Consider the following 5,287-nt stretch of genomic DNA (forward strand, 5'->3'; position numbering starts at 1 on the left):
TGCTGTTTCCAAATTTCCAAATGAGAGAATCTTTATGGTTAACAAGTCAGGGGAAGACTTTCAATCTGTGTACTTGCCTGAAATCCTGGCATTGCCACCTACTAGATATGTAACTTGTAAAGATCACTCGACCTTTCTGAGTCCAGTACTAGTGGTTTTCTTAACCTGACAAGCGGGGCTAACACTACCCACCACAAAGGATTTTCATGATGAACGAAAGACACGGTATGTTTGAAAGTTCCTAGTATATATAGTGTTTCCGATATGGCAAGCACACATTTTATTTCCTTCCTTTCCTGAATGTTTATGTGGGCCTGCTACATGTCACGTATCACAAGAGGTGCTGGTGACGGCAGATGAATGAGCTGGCCTGCTGCCCAGTAGCACACATTCCTGTCGTAGGACATGCATGATGAAGGACACAAGAAGTGTATAATAATGCTGATTTCAGGAAGCAGTTAATTGGGCCAGGGGTGGGAGGGTGGATGAGTGAACAGGGGGACATCAGGAAGGTTTGGGACTCACAGCTCACTTGACTAGTAGTAACACTCACTTGATTATTAATTAATACAGGTTTTCTACTACAGGTACTTTTCAGAAACACTTATTTGATCCTACCAGGGCTTCAAAACTCCCGAAGACTTGCCCTGGCCCAAAGTCCTTCATAACTGGATTCCAAAAAATTAATTCATATCAGCACCTCAAATTCCTCAGATACTAAATGCTAAGAGGAGCGGGGAATTCATATTTCAATATAATTTATTTCAATGCAAATAATTTCCTCTTTATATCAAATGTAGAGGAGTTGCAAGGAGTTAAGATTTTTAAGGGGATGGGTGGAAGGCAGGCTCTTTTGGAATACACAGCTTTCTGGGGAATTGAAACAGAAAAAGGGAAGCACGTAAGCACTTGGATGAAAAGACACTTGGAGATGAGTAAGGCACTCAGAAAGGAAGATGGGAAGGGACCAAAATAACCTAACTTTCAAGTTCTGGAGACTAAAACTCAGGCTGGCATTAGAGCTAAGGTACATTATAGATCAAATTGGCTCCAAGACTAGCACACAAAACCCTTACTACCAGATTTATAGAGAAATGTCTCTTTATATATTAACCTAGAATTGAACTCTGAGCACAGAAGCCTTTGGAATGTTGGGGACTGCTAATATAGTCCTAAAAATGACACTGGAAAAAAAGAAATGCATGTAACAAAAAGCACACACACAGAGAAACAACGCACCTACATTTGACACTCACTCTGGGACAATATAGATATCCAGACATTATTTGAAGCTCCTCTGATTTCAACGCCAGCCTTGCTTATCTGATTCTTCAAGAGAGTAATGTCACTCACTCCCTTGGATCGCCTCTCACCACATTTTCAGTCTCTTGAGAAGGTGTAATTTTGATGAAAGGTGTGTTCTCTGCACCTCCAGCTGAATGGCTCTGCTGTTAACAGTTCAGGGTGAGTGGAGACTCGTCTAGGCAGCTTAGCAGCCACTCCTCCTCCTCCTGCTGCAGGAAAGCCCCTTGATTTGGCTTTGGAAGAACTACCCTCGTCCCCCTAAGTACAGTCTGATGCCTGTTCTCCCTTGCTCAGGAGTAAGTACATAACCAAAGCCAAGCTGATTAGAAACGTTCTCTCTGGAACCTGGCCTGAGGAGACGACAAAGGCAGTAAGTGGAAGCTGATTTATTCAGCAGTGGTCTGGGAGTGCAGCCTGCCAGGGCCTGGCTACAGATTCCTGCAGTTACATACCATGGTTTTTCTCTTTCCGTCCAATTCTTTAGCTTTTCCTTAAACCTCAAGAGCAACCCTGTATCTTTATAATAAATTCCTTTTTCTATTCAACCCAATCTTTTCCTGTTCTTGTTATTAGATGATGCTAACAACATATTTCATGTGCTATTCATTCTTCCTGTCTTCCCTTCCAAAAGCATGGATAAACTGGGGCTGGACTGAGCTTTCCAACACAAAGCTTTGATCGTTCATTGATTGAACACATTAAGTATCAGCATTATTAATTCACTCTAACTGAGCTCCTATTAGATGGTGAGATATACCAAAAATACAGGAGTGTACAAAACAGACAAGGCTCCTACTTTCTAGTGAGGTAAATCACATGATAAACAAGGAAACAAAAAAGATGAGTTCAGACTGTGCTGTGTTGTAACGGAAAGAAATAGGGTGCTTTGACTGAGTAGAGTAACTAGCGGTTTGGAGAGGAGGCAAGGAAATGCCTTGATGTGATATTTGAGCTGAGACGTAAGACCTAAGTGAAAAGAGCCAGACTCGACTTTGTTTAAAAACAAAATAATAAAAACAATGGTTCTCCATTAAGCTAAAAGGCAAGATTTTAAAAACGTGTGCTCCAAGGTTCTGTAAATTTGGTTTCAAACTAGTTTTTAGATCCGAGTGTTCGCTCCCCCCCCCCCCCCCCCCTTAGTTGTCCTGGTGCTAACTTCCTGCTTCAGACACTTCATCTCTGAGATACAACCTGCACGTCCTGCTTCTTCTATCACCCACTCCGTAATGTTCTATACTTCATGGAGCCCCCTCCCCAGCTCTCTACTCAGCTCAACATTATCTTTCAAAGCTCAGCTCAAGTTCCAATTAAGCCTCTGTCATGGGCTGGATTGTGTGACCAGTCCCACCCCTCCCCACCCCCCTTCATATGCTGAAGTTCTAACCCCCAGTACCTCAGAATTTAAGCGTATTTGCAGATAAGGTCTTTAAAGGGGTAATTAAGTTAAAAAGGTCTTTGGGCCCTACTCCAACCCGACTTATAACACAGAGGACACAAACACAGAGGTTCAACGATATGAAGACAGAGAGAAGATGGCAATCTACGCACCAAAGAGAGGCCTCAGGAGAAATCAACCCTGCCTATACCTTAATTTTGGACTTCCAGGCTCCAGAACTGTGAGAAAATAAGTTTCTGTTGTTTAAGCTATCAGTGAGTGGTACTTTGTCATGGAAGCCCTAGAAAATGAATTAACACACCTTCCCTGACTACTTCAGTCTATAATGAGCAAACACCTTTCAACTCCTGCATTACACAGAGTGGCATCATTGATGTAGTGTTTATTCAGTGCCTTACATTGTTAGTCATCTGTGTCTCCCCAACTGAACTGTCAGCTTTTAAGGACTGAGAATCTACTTAATATCTTTTGACACTCTTCACAATGCTCAACATTGTAAGTTGCACAACAATAAGTATTGATTTTTTTCAGTACTCTGACATTCCAATTAAGTGCAGGAGTAGAAATTATGCTTTTTTATTTCCTATCATAAAGCTGGTCCCTTATATTGATTTTCCTATTTCTTCCTAGATAAAGTCCAAATGCTGGAATGACATACAGGACTCTTCATACTCTGGTTGCAATTAATTTCTCCACCCTTATTGGCTTATTGGACATTTCTTACCATCCACCCTACAAACTTGCACATCTGGTTTCTTACCATTTCTTTACTCAGCCAACTTTCACAGAAAGATCCAGCTCAAATGCACTGTTCCTGTACAGATTTAGTAATTTGCCCCTATCCAGTAGCTTAGTCATCTGAACTACCATAATACTTATCCTCTCTCTGCAATAATACAACTATTTCGAGCGATACCCTTCATGGGAGTCCCTAAAAGGGAGAACCCTTGTTTCCGCCTGTTATCCCTAATGATTAGCACAACGCCTCGCAGGTATCTATTGGGGAGAGAGAGAAATTATCACACTAAAGGCTCAAGACCTGGACTTGCTCACCTTTATTGCTCCAGCATCTGCTATAGAGCTCAGCACGTGGCAGCTTTCTTTGCCGTGTGTATGAGTTCCTGTGGCTTTCGTTTACCACTGAGCAATGACTCTGAAATCCATCTCTCTGCTTGGACTTCTCCGTGGAACTCCAGCCTCTCAGGTGCCCAATGAAGACTTCCATCACAGGAAATCCCCCATGTCCAGGACTGCAGGCATGAGCCACACCTTCTCGCCCCTATCCCCATACCTGCTTGTCTTCACCTGTTTCCTATTTAGTTTGGTGTGTTGACAACCACCAGTTCTCCTAAACCAGAAACCTCTTCTCTTTCCTTCCTAGCGAGCCCCCAGGACCTGTCAGGCCTCCTGCATAAGCAGCCCGAGATCTGCTCTCCCATCCCCACTGGCTTTGGGGACATCTAAACTTGCCCCTTCAAAAATCTCTTCCCCTGGAGATTCCCTCAGGAACTCGGCCCCTTTTGTGTTACACACCTAATCCCCCTGCGTATATTTCCACAGAATGAAGCGTACTATATATATTCAATAGTGTTAAAAGAAATGAATTAAAGTTACTTTGAAGTAAACCAAAGCCCCAAGTTTCTGCTTTCTTTTTATCATCAATATTTAGGGATGCTTCAATTTAAATGCAGAGGACGATTAGTCATTCCAGATGAATGAGGAATTTGCTCCAAGCACGGAGGGAAACGTTTTAAAAAATGTCAGGGAGAAATCTTCCTAAAATGGATTAACCCATGTTCCTGTCCCCTTAAACGAGGTAAGCAGAGCCCAATGCGGGCTCCTTACTGATGACTCAGGGTCGTCATGATGAACAATCGCTGGACTGACTATGCTGTAATACACGGACGCCCTCCGATGCTAGTGCTGGCTCTGGCACGGAAAACCCCTGGCTGCTACACTGTGCGGAGTCTGAGGAGCATTTGCGCCGTCGCCCACTGTCAGGCAATCCCGCTGCAAAACCTGCCTAGAAACACCCCGCCTCCAAGCGTGCTGCTGCAGAAGCCCCCCACCCGCTCCGCCTCAGGCCCGCAGCCCCGCGACTGGCGTGCACGGTAACCGGGTAAGGGCTAGGACGGAGGGGCGCTCTCCTGCAGTCAAAGGCACGATCTTCTGCAGTGAGCTACAGAGTATGTTCCCCGTAAGTGACCTGGGCGGTAGGAGCACCCATCACAAGATGACGGGGACTAGGGCCCACGGAAGTCTCTGGGCCGGGGGTCTCCGGACCCGCCGGTCTGAATCCCACCCCTCCCCCCTTCCCCACCACAGGCCGCCGACTTCACACCGGGGTTTTCCCAAGCCGAGCAGCAACGCCGGTGGCCAGCGGAGGGGGCTGTGCTCCGCGGCGGGCGGTGGAGGCAGAGAGACAGGTCTTCCCCGGGGCCTGGGGGGAAAGGAGTGCGCTCCGGGGTCCAGGCGTTTGGCAGAGGCCCGGCCAGGAGGCAGGCCGCGCAAAGCAAAGTCGACCTGGGTTACAGGTCGGTTAGGCCGGCGGGGCCCGAGGGGACGGCGGGAGGGGGCGTAGGCCGT

The 5,287-nt window shown here is 45.9% G+C and overlaps 1 protein-coding gene and 1 long non-coding RNA gene across 5 annotated transcripts in view; one reads left to right on the top strand and one right to left on the bottom strand.

The window, feature by feature from the left end:
• The window catches only part of ZBTB21 (zinc finger and BTB domain containing 21), a 16,939-nt gene that overhangs the window by 11,119 nt on the left and 533 nt on the right, over positions 1 to 5,287 (bottom strand). For 2 of the 4 annotated variants that reach the window (XM_006754336.2, XM_006754331.2), the window contains exon 1: positions 3,755 to 4,173. The exons of the other annotated variants lie outside the window; for them this stretch is intronic. The gene's annotated coding sequence lies outside the window, so the exon portion shown is untranslated. Of the gene's footprint in view, positions 1 to 3,754; positions 4,174 to 5,287 lie in introns of those variants that run through there. 4 annotated transcript variants of the gene reach the window in all.
• LOC107184350 overlaps positions 4,173 to 5,287 on the top strand; it is a 20,227-nt gene continuing 19,112 nt past the window's right edge. Inside the window, exon 1 of the long non-coding RNA XR_001515161.1 lies at positions 4,173 to 4,247. This is a non-coding gene — a long non-coding RNA (uncharacterized LOC107184350). The remainder of the gene's footprint in view (positions 4,248 to 5,287) is intronic.

Source organism: Myotis davidii, unplaced genomic scaffold, assembly GCF_000327345.1.
Source record: "Myotis davidii unplaced genomic scaffold, ASM32734v1 scaffold512, whole genome shotgun sequence".
In the NCBI taxonomy this organism is placed as follows: domain Eukaryota; kingdom Metazoa; phylum Chordata; class Mammalia; order Chiroptera; family Vespertilionidae; genus Myotis; species Myotis davidii.